Source organism: Pogona vitticeps, chromosome 1 (genome assembly GCF_051106095.1).
Source record: "Pogona vitticeps strain Pit_001003342236 chromosome 1, PviZW2.1, whole genome shotgun sequence".
Classification (NCBI taxonomy): Eukaryota; Metazoa; Chordata; class Lepidosauria; order Squamata; family Agamidae; genus Pogona; species Pogona vitticeps.
The window spans coordinates 6,319,926-6,343,349 of NC_135783.1; the positions used below are offsets into that span (position 1 = coordinate 6,319,926).

At 45.4% G+C, this 23,424-nt stretch overlaps 1 protein-coding gene and 1 long non-coding RNA gene across 5 annotated transcripts in view; both read right to left on the reverse strand.

Moving 5' to 3' along the window:
* Positions 1-4,437, reverse strand: part of CTSB (cathepsin B) — a 32,343-nt gene extending 27,906 nt beyond the window's left edge. The window contains exon 1 of one of the 4 annotated variants that reach the window (XM_078381887.1): positions 4,399-4,437. The gene's annotated coding sequence lies outside the window, so the exon portion shown is untranslated. Of the gene's footprint in view, positions 1-2,430; positions 2,543-3,069; positions 3,217-4,398 lie in introns of those variants that run through there. The other 3 variants (XM_072986782.2, XM_078381876.1, XM_078381881.1) reach the window with 3 other exon arrangements.
* Positions 1-23,424, reverse strand: part of LOC144584822 (uncharacterized) — a 274,399-nt gene that overhangs the window by 85,295 nt on the left and 165,680 nt on the right. The gene's annotated exons all lie outside the window — the stretch shown is intronic.

Genomic DNA, 23,424 nt, shown 5'->3' on the forward strand with positions numbered 1-23,424 from the left:
ATGCTCAGCCCTTGGAGAACCTCCCCCATAACTCTCAGCCAACAGAAGGCAGAAACACCAACCCAATCTGGCTCAATCTCTTTCGAAAGGAGGGCAGAAAAATTCCTCCAGCTCCCCACCAGACATACGCCCCCCATGTTCAACTTGGCCGCCTAAAGTGGTCTTATAAATAAATTAATGCAATCTCCAGAAACTACCCAAACACTACACAGTAGAAACTTTTGAACTACAAAGGAACAGGCAATGGAAAAGCTGGAAATACTGTGCGGGTCCAGCTCTGTATGGCCTGCAGTTCATCTAGAAGGGCCTCCCAAATCTTTGATATTAAAATCCTGTTCTCTTCCAAACATAGCATCCACAGGCAGATGGCATCTGAGACTGCTCAGGTGTTTAAGACCATCAGGAGAGGGTTTCCTCTCGGTCCTACCACCTTCACAAGTGGGGGACACAGGAGAGGGCCTTCTCTGTGGCTGCCCCCAGACTGTGGAACTCCCTCCCACAGGAAGACAGGCTGGCCCCATCTTTGCTGTCCTTCCACAAGCAGGCAAAGACCTCCCTCTTCAGGTAGACTTTGCCTGAGTGGGATTTTTTTTTTAATGGATGGGTCTGCCTTAATGCTTTGCAGGTCTACTTTGGTGTTGCTTCTGTCCTTGGCTTGATGCTTTTTATTGTTTGCATACTTATTGTTCTCCGCTTTAAATACTGTACTGTTTTTCAATATGTAAGCCACCTTGGGTCCTGCTTAAGGAGAAAGGTGGGTTGAAAATACGTCAAATTAAACCAATAAAGCTGTTGATAAGCTATCAAATGGGGCCATGTATTTAGGAAATATTCTTGCCCAATTTGGCTTCACAAAACAACAAGCTTAGGATCATCCTCTCTCAGATACAGGGTTCCTTCCTGCCTTGCTTGGAAATATGCCTATTAATTGTCTGCCTTTGGCCAGATATGCATGGACCTCTGCCAGCAAGCAACGTCAAATTTTGTGCTAGATCCTCTGATGTGTGGTCAATATGTGTCTTTCACTGTGTAGGTCACCCAAGTATAACATTCAGGAGGTGGAAGAGAAAAAGATCGTCATCTGCATTCTGCTTGGTTCTGCTTTCTTATATTATTTTGCATTTGGCTCCGTTTTCAGATTTCCAGTCCAGAGCAAAACTAAGTACCTCAAACCAGCCTGCCCACTTCTGGAATTTATTTTCATTTTTTTTTCCTCCTTGAGTCTCAAGGTCTTCGCCACTGCAGCCAAGCGTGAAATTAGATTGGAGGAAACACAAACGACGTGGAATCCAGAGATCCGAAAAGTTGGGTTTTTTAAAAAAATTCCATTTCCCAGGATCTGTCACTCACTGCGGCCAATGTTGGCAGCTGGATTCTGTGAAAGCTTACACTTTCTTTAGGAAGGAGGAGCCTCCAGAAACCCGAGATCTGCCTCAAATCACAGATGAGATTATTTAAGCAATTTGTTTATTGGAAATATTTTTACACTGCTCAAAAAGGACCCAAGACAGTTTCCACCATGAAAGGACAGTATTAGAAGCTAAAACAGTAAGTATATAGCTACTAAAAAAGGACCAAACAAATACCATACTAAAAATGGGAAACAAAAGTTTTTTTTTTAATCTGATTGCAGGATGGCTAAAATGAGGCCAGCCTGGCTTCCAGTGGGAGGGAGTTCCCAAGGTCATAACTTGAGGCTAAATCCAGTTGTTTTGGACTACAATGGCCATTAGCCCCACCCAACACAGCCAGTGGGTGGAGCCTTACATTCAAAACATCTGGAGCCCTAAGAGATTCCCCACTGGGCTTCTGAGCAAGAGGTTGGAGCACAGTTCGGTCCTATGAAAGAAGAACTCCGCTCCTGGTTTTGCCACTCCAGCTGAGCAATTTAGGAAGGGCTTGGGTTTAGAGACCACCACAATTAAATGCTGATTTATCATCAGACCCAGATCTAACCTTTCATGCTGACTCCTGGGGCCCAAGAGTAATAGTCATTCATCTTGAACAGGTCTTCCTGGTCTTCCTTCAGCTCAAACATGGATTGCTTCCTTAGACTACAACTCCCAGAATCCCCCCAGCCAACCCTGCCACTGGGAGTTGTAGTCCAACACAGTGAACTTTCGCCAAGCCTCAGCCAGTCTTTCTCCCAGCTCCCAATCCTGACCCGCCAGCGAATGATTCCGAGCCCATACTAAACCTGCCCCCCTCCCCACCTGCTGGTTAGACTACAACGCCCATCATCCGTCGGCCAGGCCGCCTGGGGAGGATGGGATTGCAGTCACCCTCTGGCCTTCTTCCTTTAAGCAACCGGGAGTGACTGGGGGGGGGAAGGGCCCCCGCCCTTTAATGACAGGCAGATCGGGATCGTCTGAAGCCGAAAACCCCGACACGGGTTCACCCAGGAAAATAAAACCAGAACCTGAACTTAACAGTGCCTGGAACTGCAAGCAGGCCAGGATGAGACCCGTCCTCTTCGGTCAGCAAAGCCTGGGGGGGGGGGAACCTCGATCTATTTCGGGATCGTCTGAAGCCGCCGCCATCATCATCATCATCATCATCATCATCATCACCGGGATAAGGCAGAGAAAGTAACTTTTCCGAGTCCTGCACCTCGAGGGACTCCCTGCCTCTCTCCCCCCCCCCGCCCGCAACCGAGCGCAGTCCCCGGGAGGGAAACGGAACCTCCGCCGGGAAAGCGATACAAACGGATACAATGTAACGCGCCGTTCCTTCCAGGAACGCCCCGATCCCCGGGCCTGCACGGGAGAAAACCCGCTCCCTGGCCTTTCCCCCTTCCTTTCGCTCCCCTCTCTCTTCTCTCCCCCCCCCAAAAAAATCCCCGATTGCTTTTCTGCAGATTCTGCTTCCCCCCCCCCCCCACCGAGCGATCTCAGCACCTTCCCAGATCCCCGGGATCCCTCGCAGCCTTTGAGGTGACCTACTCCCCCCCCACTATCCCACTCCCCCCCCCGGCTAAACCAAGATTCCCTGGATCGGGGCCGCGATTACCAGATAAAGGGGTTGAAAAAGAACACCCCCCCCCAAAAAAAAACCCCGATCCTGGCTCACCTGGGGCTGCGAAACGGGACCGATCCTGCAGGGCTCCCCTCCGCCCGCTTTTATCTCCGGCTTCCAGGAAGCCCGGCTTCGGCCGCCCCTCCCCGCCGGGCCGCCCGAGGCCCCGCCTTTTGCTGACTCACCCCACGTGGTCGAAGAGCCCCCACCCCACGCCACCCCCACCCCCGCTTAGCCACCGCGGCGGTCACGTGATTCCTCCCCCCCCGCAGCATCATGTGATCCGCCACCACCCTTTCCATATACACAAACACGCACCCCACGATCGCGTTGCAGTGTCTGTGTGTGTGTGTGTGTGTGTGTGGAGGAGAGAGAGCCAAGGGCGGGAGGGTTTGCTCGCGAGTAAACCCCTTTGGTATCCAGCGAGGCTTTTCCTCGGGAGGACGAGGAAAAAGAAATGCAAAAATCTGGATGCACGCGCGTGCGCACACACACACACACACACACACACACACACACACACACACACACACACACACACACACACACACACACACACACACTCTACGATGTGTGTTTATAACGTATATTGTGTGTCTGCATATATGTATACATACACATATACACACAAATACCTATACATACGCATGTGTATTTATACACACACATATATACACACACATATATATACACCCTCAGATATTATACTGCATATACAGACATATGACACATGTTATGTATGATTTTCTACCGTTTGAAAAACAGCTAGTCTTTTCAAAGTTTCCGTTATTTCAAAATACTACATACCCTGTTTCCCTGAAAATAAGACAAGATCTTATATTATTTTTTGCTCCAAAAAATGCATTAGGGCTTATTTTCAGGGGATGTTTTCTATTTTTTTTCATGTACAACCATCTACATTTATCCAAATACAGTCCTGTCATCTTATTCTGGTTGCTGCCTAATGGTGGAAGGGGGGGGGGGTTCACTTAAGTAGGGCTTATTTTTTAGTACGAGCATCCCGAAAAATCCTACTAGGGTTTATTTTCAGGTTAGGTCTTATTTTTGGGGAAATGGGGTAGTGCCCGGATGGCTTTTTTCTCCTAGAAGCCACAGTGAGGATTCAAACTCCCAGAGAACATAATTCATTCCCTTTGCAGTTACCAACTTGAGACCTCATGGCAGGGGGGTGAGGGAGCACAGGGCTTTTTCTGCTCTTGGATTACATGTCCCATCAGCCCCAGTCTGAAGAGTTAATGAGACAGGGTGCATCTGATCCCATGCTGCTATTTCTGTGTTTGCAGCCCCCTCCCTTCTACTTCTCTTTCCCGGTTTCCTGGAGGCCGTGATTTAAAGTTCTGGAGAGGGCCAAAGCTCACTCACCATCTTGTGACCATTTTGCTTGTAGTGGGATTGCCCAGATCTGCAGTTTTGTAACTGTCTGATAAAGATATAAATAAGAGCAAAGAATCTCTCTTCCGCCCCCCCCCCCCCCGGCCATTTGCCGAGCTCCCTCCCTCCTCTTGCTGTCTTTCAGGCACTAGGCTGAATCTCTGCTGTTTGCACAAGGATCTGATATGGGTTGCCCTCCTCTTTATTTCTTAAAGAACTAACACCCTATTGTTCTGTTTTGACCGTTTGTTTTCTTCTCACCTGACTTTGCACTGATTCACATCTGCTTTTATATTTAAATCATGCATGGAAGCTGCCTTAATGTTGTAAGCCGCCCCGAGTAGACATGGTCTAGACGGGGGGGGGGGTATAAATTTAATAAATAAATAAAATAAATAAATAAATTAAGCAACACATTGGTGGGAGGGTGGGGTGGTTCAGGCCAAAGGATAGAGGGTCAGCAATAAATGAATGAAATGCACAACGTTTGCACATCCAAGACTAAGATCATCCACACGATTGTGTTTCCAGCCAGTGAAAACTGGACAGTAAAGAAAGCTGATGGGGGGTGGGGATAATTCGTTTGAAACCTGGTGCTGGAGAAGAGCTTTGAGGACTCCCTGGACTGCCAGGGAGATGAGCAAGTAGGTCCTAGAGCAGTTCAAGCCTGAAATCTCTCTAGAGGCAAAAATGTGGAAACTGAGGCTGTCCTGCTTTGGGCACATCACGAGAAGGCAGGATTCTCTGCAAAAGACCGTAAGGCTGAGAAAAGTGGAAGGCAGCAGGAGAAGAGGAAGACCCAACGGGAGATGGACTGACTCCTTAAGGGAACCACAAGCTTGAATTTGCAGGAGCTGAGCAGGCCAGCTGAGGATAGGACGCTTCAGAGTCCTCTCCTTCATAGGGTTGCCATAAGTCAGAGGTGACTTGACAGCACAACACAACAGCAACAACAAGGCCAACAGACGTGTCCCTAAATGCATCATTTAAAGAGGTTTATAGAGAGACGGTTAATTCACCAGTCCTATGCACCCTGCATTCTGTCTCCTCTCACAGCCTAGAGAATATAGGCATTGTTGGGCTCCATCCAGAATTTCTCAGCCAACATCACCCCTGTTTATGCTGCACATCTCACAGAGGAAAAGAACCCCCCCCCCCGAATGGTGCTATGGAAGGCCGTAGGCAAGGAGGAAAATGGGAGATGCATTGACTCCCTAAAGGAAACCACTTTCATGAGGTTTCAGAATCTGATCAAGGCAGTCGGTGGCTGGGCTTTTTGGCAATCGTTACTTGATTGGATGGCCAAAAGCTGGGAGTGATTTTACGGCATGGAACGACAACACGTGTGTAGGGGTGGTGGATTCTGGGAATTGTAGTCCAAAAACAGAGGAACGTTTCTGTCTCGTACGATCAACTTTGGGGTTGGGTATGGGGTGTTTATTGAGCAATGAATTTTGTAATGCCAAGATGCTGGCCCCTTATGTGAAAGACAGGACGGCCCCAAATCTGAAATGATAATATTTCTCGGACCTTTGATTTGCTCTGATTTCTGCCTTCCGGATGGCTGGAACAAAGGAATTTCAAGGTGATTCGGATGGAAAGCAGCTGACCGAGAATCTGTCCCCAGGCTTAACTTCCTCTCCCGTGTCTTGATCCAGGGTCAAGGACTTCTTATCCTACCAGCTTTCATCATCTTGTTTGCGTTAGGAGGTCTGTGTTATCACGCGGCTCCTGTTTGTTGTAAGATAACCATCATGGCTTGTGTTTTTATTTCTTTAACTCTGCAATTTCTTCTTTGATTCAAATCTCACGTATCCCACTATCCCTGGCCCTTTATCATTTGCGAGTCATCTTCAGGATATCACGAGACTCTGGGCTGTGTCTGAATGGGCAGACTGGCGGGGCGACCCACCGGCAACTCCTAGTGGTAAGCTTGCCCTTTGTTTCCCCAAGAAGGCCAGCGCCCTTGAGTATTTACTGGTCTAACGTGAATTTTGTCTCCCTGGCTTTAACAGGAGGAAGTACGATGATGAAGCGAGGGGTGAACGAGGTATTCTTGGATCCGATGGTGGTTGTCATTTTTTTTTTCAGGATGTTTGGCCGTGTTCAACCTGTCGGACAACTTGGTCACCTGCGCTTTTCCAAATTCTTCGCTTCATACTATAAGAATGTCATAGGGTGTCGGGGGAGAGGAATCATGTTTTTCATTTGTAAACCCTTTTCCCTCGAGAATTGACAAACACAGCAAACACTCTGTACATGCTCAGAGGGGTTTGCTGTAAGTACCTCCTAGCAGTTAAGTGTGTGTGTGGGGGAAACAGATGTAGGCACTAAGCACAGCATTTCTGATTTTCATCTTTAAAGATGGCCTTTCATGGTTTGTCACGAGCCGCCTTAGCTCCTTTTCAAGGAGAAAAATGGGATAAAAAAATTAAGTAAATAGGTAAGTAAACAAGCAAGCCATAAAATGTCCTTTGAGAGAACAGCATTTTTAAAAACAAAAAAAGCAACAAGTCCCCAGTTTCTTTAAGACACCCCCAACACACACACACACACACACACACGCACACATTAACCCCACATCCCCCACATTGTGCCGGATCTGTAGAAAAGGAAGTCCAGATGTTCTCGGGCACGGAGGGAGCCCCGTTGACGTGAGTGGGGCCTCCTTCAGAGTAAGCGTGCTCTTTGGCTTTTCTGATGCCAGCCACCTATGTATGGGACCTTTTTTCCCCCTTCTTAGCAAATTGCAAAACCCGACATCCTCATGACCTCTCTCAACTCCTGCAGGAGTTTTTGGAATCCGAATGAGGTCACAGTGACATCATCGGCGGTTCGATTCCCACCGGCCCACTTCCTGAAGAGCAAACCTTGGAAAGGAAAATACACATTTCTAGCTTTATTTTCCTGGCCTTTATCCCTTCTTCTAAGGAAAGGACAAAACTGCCAGTGGAATAGAGGGCCAAGAACAGAGGGATCGTGTATGTCTTCTCTCCAGGAACCACCTCACGGAGAGTTATGAAAATAAAGTTCTTGCATTTTCTCTTCCTAAGTTATTACTGTTGCCACAGAGTGACTCATGCATCGTATGATCCCTTGCATGCCTTACTTTAACAGCAGAAGAAAACAGTTTAACCGGATCTAAGGAAAGCAGGGCTGAACGAATCAGGTAGCTGTAGGTTTTTTTTAAAAAAATTACTTTCAAAAACTCTTTCCAAAACTTTCTAAAACAACTATTGGTCCAGGTGTCGGTCAACAGAAGGAATGGCTGCCATAACGACAGTGCCGACTAAGATGAATGGGTAGAGAAGCTAATAAAATATGATTGAATAAATCCCCAAAGAAAAGAATAGAAGAATCATTATTATCACCTTAGAACTGCAGAGCAGGAAGGGACCCAATAGATCATCAAGTCCAGCCCCTGTCAAAGAGGGCCCAATGCGGGAATCAAACTCCCAACCTCTGGCTCCGCAGGCGGATATCCAAACCACTGAGCTGTCCAGCACTGGCTCCCAACCTTGGGTCCCCAGATGTTCTTGGACTAGAACTCCCAGATGGCCTGGCCAGCACAGCTGGTGGCAAAGGCTTCTGGGAGTTTTCACCCCTCTGGGGACCCAAGGTTGGGAACCACTGGAGTTAGAATAAGGGGAGCCGAGGAGGAATTGGGGGAAGGATCGGCTGAATGACACCAGATCCAGATGTCCTTCAGCCAAAGGACATGTTTACGAAGGTGGGCTAAGGTGAGGGTCATCCAGAGGCATCTACAGCATCCTTAAACTGGGAGAGGGTTGGATTCAGCCTGGTTTGGATAGGGCTAGGAGCAGCTCTCCTGGCCTGCAGCCATCTGGGCTGGTTCGGAAAGCCTCCTAAGATGTTCCTTCTGTCGTCCTACAAGAATGGGACTGCGGAAGGAATTAGAAACCCTGCCCCAGTGATCTATCCTTAAAGACTGGTCATCGTTCCAAGGAGAGGACTTTCCAGACTGATAAAAGGGTGGGTGCCTTGGCCAAGCTGGATGGCCTGGATCTGTTGGATTCACGGCAGAGGTGTGCAGATGTGTGGTTCTGGATGAGAATTTCCTGGAAGGCAGCTTTCCCCCAGGGTTGCAGTGCAAAACCACAAATCTGTGCCCCCTCTCATTCCTCCGCGGCCTGGTTTCCAACCGCACCTTTTGACACAAAGTCAGAAATGTCGATGCGCCTCTCTTTCACTGCCGTTCATTGCAGCGGAAGAGTGAGGGCTTAGAAAGAAATAAGATAAAATAAGCCCCAAACATCAGAACTTTCTGCAAGAGTCTAGCAGAGCTTCAGATGGAATAAAATATCTAAAATCAGAACATCTCGTTGGGCTTTTCGGCCACAGGATTTGCTTCCAATGGAGTGAATTTTGTGCTCTCTCTCAATCTCTCTCTCTCTCTCTCTCTCTCTCTGTGTGTGTGTGTGTGTTTTCGTGGTCTGTGCTCTCAAGTCAGAACTGACTTACAGCCACCCTAATAGGGCCTTCAAGGTAGATGAGATATTTAAGGAGTGTTTTTACCGGTTCCTTTCCCCCAGTGAGTTTCTGTGGCTGAGCAGACATTCGAACCCAGACCTCCTGAGTCCTATCCTATCACTCTATCCACTACACCACACTACCATTCCAGTTAGTATGAGTAAAGTTTTTCTCTCTCTCCATGCAGCAAAAGCTTTACTGGATGATGTTTGATTGGTTGTTTGTGAACCATCTTTTCCTGCGATAAACTCAGGAATATATATATCTCTCCTTCACCCTCACTCTGTCTTCTCAATAACCCTGCGAGGTAGGTCTCAGAGAGAATCTGACTGGCCCAAGGTCACTTCTTGAACTTCATGACCAAGAGGCAAGTTGAACCCAGGTCTTCTGAGTCTTAGTCTGCGGTTCAGATCTCTACAGCCTGGTTGTTTCTTTTTCCTCATTGGTTGGAAACCAAGAGGCCACTTAGAATGTGCTGTGAACAGAGACCAGACAAAGCAGAAAGGGAAAACCAAGACAGGTGCGATAAATAACCTCTTTTAAAAATAATCAAATTATCATTCCTTCCCCATTTCTATTTCCACCTCCTTAACATCTGTTTGTGTGCATGTGTGAGGGAGGAGTCAGTAAGAGGAACTCAGAAACGAGACAGAAAAATATATATACACACAGTGGTGGCCTGCATAGCGACAATAATCCATTCTGGATAAATCGTCGCTATCCGGAAACATTGATATACGAAAATAAAAACCCCATAGGAATGCATTAAACTCCGTTTAATGCGTTCCTATGGGGGATAAACTCACCGCTAAGTGGGAATCCTCCATAGGGCCGCCATTTTTGCCACCTCGGTAAGCGACGAATCGGCGCGAAAACGCTGCGGGCGGCCATTTTGTTGATCTGGCGACCATTTTGGAACCGCTGATCAGCTGTTTCTAAAACATCGTAAGCCGATGTTTTGCCTATTTAAAACATCGCAATGCGATCGCAATATGTGTGTGTGTGTGTGTGTGTGTGTGTGTGTGTGTAAACTGTCTTTGGACAAATTCTGGCTCTACGGCTTGGAGTCGGACATGACTTAATGACTACACAACAACAGGCTCATAAAGGGTGATGGGGGTCCTTGAGATAGCTTGGGCCTCAGCCGTTTAGGCCATCATCAGGTTTATTTATTTATTTTATTTATTTTATTTATTTTATTTATATCCCGGCTATCTGGTCGGGTTAGGACCACTCTAGGTGGGTTTACCTGGTTATTCCTGCAGATCAAAACCTCTTTGAATGGACAAGGAACGGGATAGTCTTTTTCCTGGTATCAGGCACCCCTGCAAAATACCAGCATTAAGAACTCTGATTATTCCTTAGTCAACTGACTTCCAGCTCTTGAACATCTATGAACAAAGCACTCTTGCTTAGATCATCCAAATGAAGAATCTCAAAGCTGCTGGAAAGCAAAATCTGCCTTCAGAGTGAAGCGAAGCGAGGCCCATGTTGACAGTAGCACTTGTCAGCCCAGTCACGCCAGAAGAAAAACATCCTTAGCTCGGTGTAGGAATTCCTCATCAAGAGCCAACATATTTAATAGGTACTGAGCTACATTGATATCACATTTCGTTTTACTGTCGTCTTTATTCGATGCCTGAGAAAGAGCTGAATTCTGAAACTGCAGCTCTGAATCTTGGCTTCTGTGACATCACAGCAGCTTAGTCAATGGCAGGGCAAGACGGGTTTGTAATTTCCGGACTGTGGGTGTAGCATCTGTTTTTCTTCAACAGCCCCAAATAGCGTTTGGGAACTCCAAAAAGAAGCCTATGAGCCTGACATCTGGGACACAGTGAGATACAGGCAACGTAGTTACTTTGGGTGATTTATATTTTTTTTGTAACGTGGATGTTAGGCTGCCAGAGGTTGGGAGTTTGATTCCCCCCCACCAATTTTGCCTCCTGCGGGCGCAGCCAGCCTCTGTAGCCTTGGGCAAGCTGCACAGTCCTAGGTCTCCCTCCGAAGAAGGGAACGGGAAACCGCTTCTAAGTATTTGCTACCTAGAAAACCTTGCAGGTCAATTCTGATCAGGTCAGAATTGATGGCACATATTTATTATTAAGACAGTGGCAGCTGGTACCTAATTTGGAAGTGGGCAGAAGTCACATTTGCCAATAGTGGGCAGAGATGGCATAGTGAGTTTAGCTGGGGGATAAGGTGTATATTCATATACACACACAACACACACACAAAGGGCGGTCACATACAGTGGTGCCTCGATTTACGATTGCCTCGCATTATGATGAATCTGCTTCACGACGATTTTTTTGCGATTGCGATTGCGATCCCAAAATGATGGTCTAAATGGGGGAATTTCGCTTTGCGATGATCAGTTCCCTGCTTCGGGAACCGATCCTTCGCAAAAGAATGTTTTTCTAACAGCTGATCGGTGGTTTCAAAATGGCCACCAGGTGATTAAAATGGCTCCCCACTCTGTTTAGGGACGGATTCCTCGCTATACAGGCAGCGAAAATGGCCACCGTATGGAGGATCTTCGCTGGACGGTGAGTTTTTACCCCATTGGAACGCATTGAACAGTTTCAATGCGTTTCAATGGGTTTTTTTCGTTTTACGATGTTTTCGTTTAACGGCGATTTTCCTGGAATGGAATATCGTCGTTAAGCGAGGCACCACTGTACTCACATACATTGATTTCTTTTCCCTCCTGCCCAGCTTTCTTTTACTTTCACCCACATTCACACAGAAGGTGATGAAGCTGGGAATTCAGCGGGAGGGGAGCATGGGAGATGGAGTCCTCGTTTTCCAGCTTTGTTCAGGAGGCATGCCGAAGGAGACCACCTGGGGTTAGCTAAGCGGGGGCATGCCGTCGTTCTACCCATCTTTCATGCACTCAGATATATATACAGGCGGTGGCACCCTGAGATGTGCCTTTAGTTGTATGCCCGGCATTCAACAGCCGGCCAGAAAACTGCAGTGACGACCTCCATGGTTTCCCGTGTGTGTCATATTTCATGGCAAGGTTCTAGCCAGTAAGTAACAGGAGCAGGAGATGCTTTTTAAAATACAGAAACAAGTGGAGACCATGAATTGCTTGCAAAACACTGCACCAAGTCATGGAAAATGTCAAAAAACTTCAGCAGCTCCCAAATGCTGCAGTCAGATTGCTAGCTGGGGCTAGATAGAGGGATCACATAAGCTCCCTGTTGCAACGGCTCCACCGGCGGCCAATCAGTTTTCGGACCCCATTGAAAGCGCTGGTTCTAACCTATAAAGCCCTGAATGGCTTGGGCCCAGGCTATCTCAAGGACCGTGTTTCCCTTTATGAGCCTCCCCAGGTGTTTAGATCCTCAGGGGAGGCCCTCCTCTCGGTCCCACCACCCTCACATGTGGGTTTGGTGGGGACACACGAGAGGACCTTCTCTGTGTCTGCTCCCAGACTTTGGAACTCCCTCCCACTGGAGACCAGCCTGGCCCCATCTTGGCTGTCCTTCTGCAAGCAGGCGATAATCTTTCTCTTCCCTCAGTGACAGGCTGCCTCAGTGGGATTTTTTAAAATTGAGTTTTGTGCCTTACTATTTTGAATGGGTTTCAGGATTGCTTATGTTTTCTGTTTGGTACTTGTTTCATCCTTTTCTATTTCTATATTTACCATTGTTAGCATTAAATACTGCCTTTTAAGGATTTAAGCCACCTTGCAGATCAATATACCTTGAATAAGTGAGAAAAGAGACTATTACCCCCTTAATAAATAGAATCTCAGGACACTCAGAGGGAAATAGGCTTGAGTTCCTTCTCTCAGATGTTGATATGCAAATCACCTGTCAAGTTGCGAAATTCTGTGTAGCAGTACTTCCACCGCAGAAGTTAAATACCAATTAGATAGTAGCTCCCAGCTGCATGTATGCCAACATGTTCTAATGGAACTTTGAAAGTTAGAAATTATAAGGTTTTATACTTATGTGACTGGTCTAAGGACCGTAAATAAACTATTATTATTATCTTGGATGGAGGGATGGATGGATGGATGGATGGATGGATGGATGGATGGATGGATGGATGGATGGATGGATGGATGGATGGATGGATGGATGGATGGATGGATGGATGGATGGATGGATGGATTATCCCAACATTGATTGTTGTTCCCATGTTCCCATGTTATTATCTTGGATGGATGGATGGATGGATGGATGGATGGATGGATGGATGGATGGATGGATGGATGGATGGATGGATGGATGGATGGATGGATGGATGGATGGATGGATGGATGGATGGATGGATGGATGGATGGATGGATGGATGGATTATCCCAACATTGATTGTTGTTCCCATGTTCCCATGTTATTATCTTGGATGGATGGATGGATGGATGGATGGATGGATGGATGGATGGATGGATGGATGGATGGATGGATGGATGGATGGATGGATGGATGGATGGATAATTCCAATATTGATTGTTGTTCCCATGTAAGTTCCAAAGCCATTTAAGTTGGAGGGGCACCCTCTTATGGCACTGCCTCACAATTTGCTGCATAAAGAAAGTTTTGTTTCTTGATCTCAAATCTTCCATGGCTCAGCTTCAGCGGGTGACACAAATAAGTGCCAGATGTTCTTTTGGCCAAAGAGCGTAGCAGAAGTGGTAGGAACAAAAGAAACTGATACATGCAGTGGTAGCAGAAGTAAAAAAATGGTCTTAGGGTGCAGAAAGATGTATTTAAAATGAACAACAACTTTATTCTGATTTTAAAAGGCACAATATATTTCGGTACACAGCCCTTTTCAGGAGCTATAGATAAAAATGAAAATGAATTACTCTGTAAACAACAAGCACAGGGCAACTGTACATGTCTATAACTAGTATTGTAGTCATTTTCATATCCTTACAGACGAAATTGCATCAATGAATATGCATTCAGTTGTCATAGCATGCTCTATAAGTTTCTGATACCTATCTGATTTCCTTCTTCAACTGGCTATTGAGATTGAACATTCTAGCTCCTTCGGGGCTTAATGAAAAAATAGATTTTTATATAGCTCCCAAAGAAGGCCATGTGCTGAAATGCGTTGAATATTTAAAAATCTGCATACATGGCAGGACCAGCTCATAAGCCGAGGCACCAATCTATGATGCTCAGTGGTATTTTTGTCTCCGAGACCTAACTTTTGTTCCCTTGGCTATTTCGCTGATTCACTCCTTAAAATTGCTCTGTCATTCCTAAGACCTAAGGGTTCTTTCCCCCCATTTGACGCTTGTGGTTCATGCTTAGTGATTTTTTTTTTAAACTTCTCACACTTTCTTCTGATATCAGTGCTGAGATGGCAGTCACGGGATCACTGAGCACACATTTTGCAGAAAGAAATGCTAGGGGAGCAACCAAGCTGTGCTGTTATAACAGCTGGATTTTTGCAAAGTTTGCATTAATAGCTGTGGGAGGTGGAAGTTGTTGCTACGGCCTCTGCAACTTATACTTAAGTGTCTGGAAGTTAAAAAAATAAAATAAAAATGGAATGGCTATACTTTTTCCCAAGCAGGCAACCCTGAATCCACTTATTTAGGGCCATAACACAATTGCTCAGAAATTCCCTTGTTTACACCTAATCACCCAGCTATCTATCAATAGCTCCTAATCTATCATCTTTCTGCCTGCTCCTATTTTCGGTATCCTTCCTCGTACAAACTCTGCTGAATCTGAAAGATAGAGGAGAGATTCGAGGCTGTTGGAAGCACTTTTACGAAATATTTGCGGCCCATTCAACCCGTGATATGCAAACTCGATGTAATTTGCTGAATAATGAAAAACATCAAGGCAGCCATTTAACAAAGAGATGGTAGGACAGCTGTTCAGCTTTGCAACCCCACTTGCTCTATGATGGTCACAACATTGCACGTTTTATTGAAAGGCTGTCTTACAGACGAGAGGCAGGATCTGCTCTCGATCATCTCTGAGTGCGGGACATGGAGCAAGAGGCTCAAGTGACAGGAAGCCAGATTTCGGCTGAATATCAGGAAAAACTTCCTAATTTTTAGAGCAGCACAACAACAGAAAAACTTCCTAACTGTTAGAGCAGTATGACGATAGAACCCATGACCTCGAGAGGTGGTGAGGGTTCCAACACTGGAGGCCTTCAAGAAAAATTTAGACAACCACCTGGCAGATATCCTTTGATTTGAATTCTTGCACTGAGGTTGGTCACGATGGCCTTAAAGGCCCCTTCCAAAGTCATGATTCTATGATTCTGCAAAGAGATTGGACATGTGGCTCGGGGTGCTTGTAGTTCCTCCAAGAGTCACATTTCCAGGGACTCAGCAGCTGTTGATCTTGACTTTGGGCAACAGGGACATATCCTTACACTTGATGATCTTTTTCTAATTCTTTCATTGTGGCCCTTAAGAGTCTCAGACCTCTGATCTCTTAGTAGCTCTAGTCTTCCTTTCTTTTCTAGAAGGGAGTAGAAAGGTTAACCACAGTCTTGTATCTCTGATCACCATGTGTGGGTGGAAAAGTTGGACAGTAAATGAAGCGGACAGGGGGAAAAAATGGAGTAGTTTGAAACGTGGTGAAGAAGAGAGTTTTGCAGATACACCCTGGGCTGCAGGAAAGATGGACAAGGGGGGGTCCTAGAGCAAATCAAGCCTGAACTATCTCTGGGGATTAAAAAAATATTGAAACTGAGTTTGTGCTACTTTGGGTACATCAGGAGAAGACAGGATATTTTGGAAAAGACCAGAATGCTGGTAAAGATGGAAGGCAGCAGGAAAAGAGGAAGACCAAATACGAGATGGACGGACTCCCTTAAGGAAGCCACAAGCTGGAGTCTGGAGTTGCAGAGCAGAGTAGTTGAGGACAGGCCATTTTGGAGATCCGTCGTTCATCGGGGTCAAGAATTAAGAGCTAGCAGCCGTAACAAAGGCTGTAACAATAGAGGCGATGCATGGGAGATCTTTGTTGTTTAGTCGTTAAGTCACATCCAACTCTTCGTGACCCCCATGGACTAGAGCACGCCAGGCCCTCCTGTCTTCCACAGCCTCCCGGAGTTGGGTCAAATTCATGTTGGTACCTTCGGTGACCCTGCCCAGCCATCTCGTCCTCTGTCATCCCCTTCTCCTCTTGCCTTCACTCTTTCCCAACATCAGGGTCTTTTCCAGGGAGTCTTCTCTTCTCATGAGATGGCCAAAGGATTGGAGCCTCAGCGAGCCCCAGTGAGCATGGCAGATCATTTTACAATTAATTGTAGAATGTATGAGTTAAAGCGGCAGAGGTGGCCTTGCTATTAGGCGGGATGAGGTGGCTGCTCAAATGGCAGATTTTTTTTGGCAGTGGATTATCTGTTTATTAATTTCTGTTTGCACTAATGAGGCAGGATGGCAGTTGAAATGAATGAATGAATGAATGAATGAATGAATGAATGAATGAATGAATGAATGAATGAATGAATGAATGGTGTATTTTTAACTGCCAGGAATGGCTCCCTGATTTGGGTTTTTTTTTCTGCCCCAGATGACCAAATAATTTGGGGCCAGTAACAGGACAAGGGCCCGTATCCTTCGTTTTATTGTCTGTTACGTACACCTTCCTCCCACTGCAGGGACAGAACGAGGCTGACAGAATGAGAGTAAAACCAGCCAAGCTAAAACCACAGTAAGAGTTCAATCAGACAGCAATATAGCTCACGTTTGAGACTGTTTGTGGTGTGCTCTGGTTCAAGCTATTTTCTAGCAACTATCCATTCTGAAGGAAATCAACCTTTAAACTCACCTTTAAGCGAAAATCCTCCATACGGCCTGGTAAGCAAGGAATCCGGGCAAAAACACAGCAGGCGGCCATTTTTTAAACCTGGCGGCCATTTTGGAACTGCCGATCAGCTGTTGGAAAATCATGCGATGATCGGTATGCAAAACAGTACTGATCATTGCAAAGTGATTTTTCCCATTAAAACCATCGCAATGCGATCGCAAAAACGATCGCAAAAAATTCATCACTATGCGGATTCATCATTAAACGTGGCGCCCGTTAAGCGAGGCACCACTGTATATGGTTTCCCCCATGCGAGTTTTTTTATGTGAAGTTAAGTGGCTGCTAAACCTGAAATTCAATCCACATTCAATGCATGTATATGGTTTCTCCCCAGTGTGCGTTCTTTCATGGTTACTAAGGGTACTGCTTTGGCTGTGGTGCTGGAGGAAGCTCTTAAGAGTCCCCGGGACTGCAAGGAGATCAAACCTATCCATTCTGAAGGAAATCAAACCAGAGTGCTCACTGAAAGGACAGATCTTGAAGCTGAGGCTCCAATACTTTGGCCATCTCATGAGAAAAGAAGACTCCCTGGAAAAGACCCTGATGTTGGGAAAGTGTGAAGGCAAGAGGAGAAGGGGACGACAGAGGACGAGATGGCTGGACAGTGTCATCGAAGCAACCAACATGAAATTGACACAACTATGGGAAGCAGTGGAAGACAGGAGGGCCTGGTGTGCTCTGGTCCATGGGGTCACAAAGAGTCGGACAAGACTTAACGACTAAACAACAACAAGACAAGGTAGTGGAAATGGTGAACCGGCTGGACTTTGCTCCATATCTGTCTGACCATTGTGGTCCAGCATCAGGGATGCTTTTTTTTGGGGGGGGGGACGATGACACTGAACTGGAGCAATTCCCAGCACAGCAACCCTTCCCAGTGTGATCCAGAGTGATCCTATATTATCATCTGATTGCTTCCTAAATAACCAATATCAGAACTAATTTGAATTTAAGTGTGATTACATGGTCTCATACCGTGGGATTTACTCTGCTTATAAAATGGATCAATTCAAAGTACAGTATTTTCTAACTGACGCCGTACCATAAAGGCTGATTTGGATCTGTCCAGCCCTTTTATGCTCTGAAAGTGACTTCTTCTTCTTCTTCTTCTTCTTCTTCTTCTTCTTCTTCTTCTTCTTCTTCTTCTTCTTCTTCTTCTTCTTCTTCTTCTTCTTCTTTTGCTTTGCTGCTGGCGGGGTTCCCCCCTCACTTTTTCAAAGAAGAATAATTCAAAAAAGGCTTCCCCCACCCCACCCCATGTGGTCATTTATTTATTTAAAATACTTTTACTCCACCTTTGTCCTTGAAAGGACCCAAGGTAGATGAAATCATTAAAAGGGCCATATTTAAAAGCTAAAAACACTAAGTGTGCAAAGATTAAAAAAGTTTTAAACAGGTATATTAAGAATGGTAAATAAAATCAATACTAAAAACACTCATAAAAGCAACAGAGCACAAAAACCCTCTCAGACTGCCAGTTACTAAGGAAAAGCCTGCCTGAAGAGAAATTGCTTCAGCTGCTTGAGTAAAGACATTAAAGATGGGGCCAGACTGGTCTCCAGTGGGAGGGAGTTCCACAGTCTTCGGGCAGCCACAGAGAAGGTTCTCTCCTGTGTCCCCACCTATGAAGGTGATGGGACTGAGAGAAAGGCATCTCCTGAGGATCTTAGTTGTGATATCTTCTTGTAAAGATGGGGTGTGTGTCTCTAGTGGTGTTTTGGTGATGGGGGAAGTTGGAGTGTGAGTTTCAGGATGCGGGCCAAGCAAATGCAAAGCATTGTGATTTTAATGTGGGGGACCGAGTGCTAATCCTGAATCCTGTTGGATCACGTGAGAACACCCTTTTGCTGTGAAGCAAAGGCCTTCTGCTGTTAGTTACTTAATTAGCAGGTCTTAAAATGTTATTAAAATCTTCACCATTATTCATTACTTATTTTCAAGTATTGCATGCAGGGATTACCTCATCTCTGGTCACATGTGGTTTTAAACCATTGCTGTGATCAACTGTGGTTGGAGATGAGGTCATTCCTGCATCCATTGCTTGATAATAAGGGGAAAGTACTATTGAAACTACTATTCAAACTTTCGAGGTTCTGTGCTCTTTGACTGTGAAGTACCCTTCCATGTTATTTTTCTATAGAAAGGTTTCTGAGAAATGTCGTAGCCTGAACCACAAAAGGCTTGACAGAGGTGGGACTAGAGGAAGGAAGGAAAGAAAGCGGGGGCTGTGGGGCTGGGATGCGACTCACGTGGCAGCCAGATTGAACTCCTGAATCAATCCACAGCCCCTGCATGAGCATGAACTGTGATTTCAAGCATAATACAGGTTGTGGACCAATTTCCAGTGTAGTCACACCCTTTATTAGTTGCATTGGTGTCTCACCTTTCCTTACATGAGTGTAGTGTGATCTACGTGGTTCTCCTGCCCTCTGCTTTATTTACACAATAACCTTGTGAGGGAGGACAGCCTGAAAGAGAGAGAGAAAAACCTGGTTCAGGTATTAAGGATGCCAGAGTTGTAGAAATGCTTCAAGATGATCTTCTAGAGTTTCCCTCTCTCCTGGGCTGTTCAGCACCAGCTCGGAAGAGATGTCTCTGCTTGCATGTCGGCCATCAGTGCGAGCAAGAAACGAGACTTTCCAGGATCCTGGCTTGCATGTTGAGTTCATACACAAGCAAGGAACCTCTCCTGCCCAGACCTAGCCTGAAATGCTTTAAAAACCGCTTATCAGAAAGGAGCTTTGCCCTAAGCATTTTCCACAGCTCTGATTCTCAATAGCGTAGGTCTCTCTTTCAATCTGTCCCACCTCGAAGGGTTGTCGTGAAGAACACAGCCATAGAATGTGGCTCTTAACTTGTTCACGGTGCCTCCTTTATGACATTCAAACAGGACCAAGGCCAAGTTGATTTGCCGGCTCAGTCAGAACCTGAACCCGGAGCTCTCAATACCCCGTTGTAGATTTTAGCGGAGTGGGTAAAGTGATGGAGTGCGACTCAGGAGACCTGGGTTTGATTCCCCGCTCTTCCCTGGAAAGTCACTGGCTGTGTGTGTGTATGGACCTGTGAAAACACTCCTTAAATACCTCACTTACCTGGAAAACCCTATTAGGGTGGTTATAAGTCAGTTCTTGATGGCCCATAACAAAAAAACTCAGTTTTTATGGAAGATTATTTTGTAGTGCCATCTAGTGGCCAAGTGAGGATTTGAATGACCGTGATCCCGGTTTTTTCCCCCACTGTTCACAGTGGTTTTAAAATAGGGACTCTGTGCAGAAGTGGCAATAACATGTCTAGGGCCACAGTTTATATAGACAATGCCTTTATGTTGCAGGTGCTTTAAACAACTTCATAAAATGGGCACATTTCGTCATACATTTGGTGGAAGGGGTATTTTTTTTTACAACTTTTTATTTTTTAACTACAAGGGATAGGGTAGGGACTACAAAATATAAAAGGCAGTGGGAGGGGAAGGAAAAAAAATTAGAGGATAGGAGAGCACAAAGTATACAATCATCCAATCTTTTCATATTTCAATAAGAAAATCAACTCTCTACTTTTCCCCGTTAATTGCCCTCCAAATATCAACTTATAATTACAGTATATTTAAATTTGACTCTATGTTACTCCTACACTATCAGGATAGCGAGACCATTTATAAATACCCTAACCCTAAAATAAATGGCTATTTTTAGCACATCCAATGGCAGCCCCTGAAACAGCAGGATGTACTTTGGTCCTTATAAAAATGTCCCTCTGGATCCTGTCCTCTCCAGTGTTAAATTAGAATCATAAAATCATAGAATCACAGAGTTGGAAGGGGCCTCTAAGGCCATTGAGTCCAACCTCCTGCTCAAGTCAAGAATTCAAATCAAAGCAGTTCTGACAGAGGATTGTCCAGTTTTCTCCTGAATGCCTCCAGTGTTGGAGCGCTCCCCACCTTGGGTTTTCTAGATCAGCATGTAGATTAGTATGTTTAGGCTCACTTCCTTCTTATTTGCAATTTGAATTCTTTATTCACAGTCGCGAATAAATCAACAGCAGGCAAAACAGCCACCACCAACAGATTATAGAGAGGGAAAAGAACACTTGGCAAAGAGGCGGGGCTCTCTTTTGAATTCAAAGGCTGGAAGGAACAACTGATTAGTACTGAGACAGTAACCTCAGTCTAGAAAAATCCTGCCCGGTCACACCAACCACGACAGCATGCAAGTTTGCAAACAAAACCCCAACATTTTAAATCCATATCTTGTTTTGCTCACGAGCAGGAAGCATTGACAGGCACACTTTCTGGATTCGACAGGCCGGAGAACCAAACATTTTCCTGCAGTCTCCCATTTTCCACTCGATTTCTTCACGCTGGAGGAATAGAGTATCAATGCAACTGGCTAGTGATATGGACGAAGCAGCAGGTCGGTGCTCTAGACAAGATTTTCCCTTTGGTTTTCCAGATCAGCCTATGGATTAATAATTTCAGGCCCCCTTCCTTCTCTCTCTTTCTCTCTCTCTCTCTGGAGCCAGTTGCTGCGTCTTCTTATTCCAGATCTTAGCTAGAATGAAAAGTGGTCCTGAAAAGAGACATCACCTCTAGTGGCTTCTATAACTAAGTTTATCAGTTTTATCCTCCTGCACTATCCTGAAATAGATTTCCTAAGTAGATAACAGTACATTTATTTTTCCTTTTTGAGGAATACATTTGTCTCCAGAGCGGTGATGTTTCTAGATAAGTTGCAGAGGGTGTTTGAATCTGGTGCTCTCTGCTATAATTTGGCTCATTTAAATGACCAGGTGTCTCTCTTAGCGCACCTTTTTCATTTAGTTTTAGTTTAGGTTTGTGGTACTATTGATTTTGTTTTAACATTTTTATCATCCTCACCATCCCTTTATTCACATAGTAAAGAAAAACAGAATAAAATAGTAAATAGAGAACCAACAAACAAATAAAATCCAGCTAGCAAAGATTATGAGAGATAAGCAAGTGTAAAGCCAAGGATTAAATAGGCCCCGGTTAGCTAGATTTGGGTAGCATCCTTCTTCTCTGGATAGTCAATTTCAAGAAGTTTGCCCCTTTCTCTGATACATCAGCATTAGCACCTGAAAGAATAGACCTTATTTTCTCCAGATCTGCCCAGCCCTTATTCTTTAAGGAACCTTTCCAGCAAACCCAGAGCGCAGCTCCTTATAGAAGGGGCAATAAAAGATCATATGTTGGGGGAATTCCTTCCCACCTAAGGGTCAAACACAGTTTCTCTCCTTAGGAGGGATTCCTCTAAATCTTCCATGTACACCTCGGACGGCATCGCGTTACTTCTGATGAAAAGGCTCTCCGGGCGTTAGGACTTTTTAAGAAATAAAAATAGTCCGGGAGAGGCATGTAAAAAGGCAAACAGATCTTATCGGCAGCACTCCGCAGTCCCTGGTGTTCAATATCTAGAAGTCTATGCTTTAATGCCATCGTACGCACGTTCTCATTTGAGTGAGCCAAAGATTTCAGAATCCAGACCAATGGCTTTAATTTTCCTTTCAAAAAGACTCATCGTCTCCCTGCAGGGCTACAAGGCAGTAGTGATCGGAGGTGTAGAAGATTCTGACCCAATTGTTAGAGAATCTCAACCAGGCCACACGGTCTTCCTCTTGAGTAGCCCTGTCTTGAAACAAAGCGCCACATATGCTACACAACCTGGCAATCCAAGAATGTCATGCGGAAAAGAGGCCTGGATCCGTTCCAAGGGATGGTCCCTTGCATTCAGCCAGATATGAGACCCCATAGAAGACTGGGGGGGGGGGGATTATTTTAACTCTATAAACTTCAAGAACTGCCGGGACATACAAGTTACCTTTATTGTAGAAAAAACATACAACGGCTTGGGCTGTGCTCTTAGCATTATTCCTGAATTCCCTATGCTGTGAAGTCGAAGAAAGGTTCATTTGAAAGAGGACTCCTAAATACTTCAGTGGATTCACTTGGTTGATTTTATTCCCATTGATATCCCAACTGAATCGTTTCCTTGATTCACTAAAGACCAAAAATTTAAGGCTTACTGTCGTTGAGTTGGAGGTGGTTCTTTTCTCAATATTTCACACTTCTCTTATAATTGCAGGGTTAAACACGGATGCGTTTGATCGCTTACTTTCTTCAAGCAGTGTTTCATTAAACAGAACAGTCTAAAGCCCCAATAAAGAATTAAAGAAAATGATCAAGTCATCCTGGCCGTCTAACACATTCCTCTCGTCCAAGGCAACCTCCCTAGAGGCAACCCCCCCCCAACAACTCCAATTCAGCAAAACCTGGTCAGACCAAAACACTAGGATATGCTCAGAAGGAAGAAAAATCCATCTGACACCCAGAGATGAATAAATGGGCTGAATCTAACCCTTCTGACCTTTCCTACAGCTGTATTGTTTGTTCCTGGTTCCTTATCGCTGTGTATATTTTTATACAGCCGTTGCTTCTTATTAGGGACATTCTAGGACTCCAAAGCCAAGGCTCATTCTGTTGGGGTCTTCCTTCTGAGGTGGCCCTTTGCCATAACCTCCTTCCTAGCAGGCTACCCCAGGGGCCAAAGGGATACGGGAGGACAGCGTCCGGAGAAATTTGCCCTCAGACTGCCTGTCGGTGGCTGTTTCAGGGCACGTTTAAAGCCCGGGAGGAAATCAGCAAGAGCCAAGATGGCTCAAAGGCTGCCCAGCTAGACTGGAAAACAGGAAGGTGGAAGGAGATAAG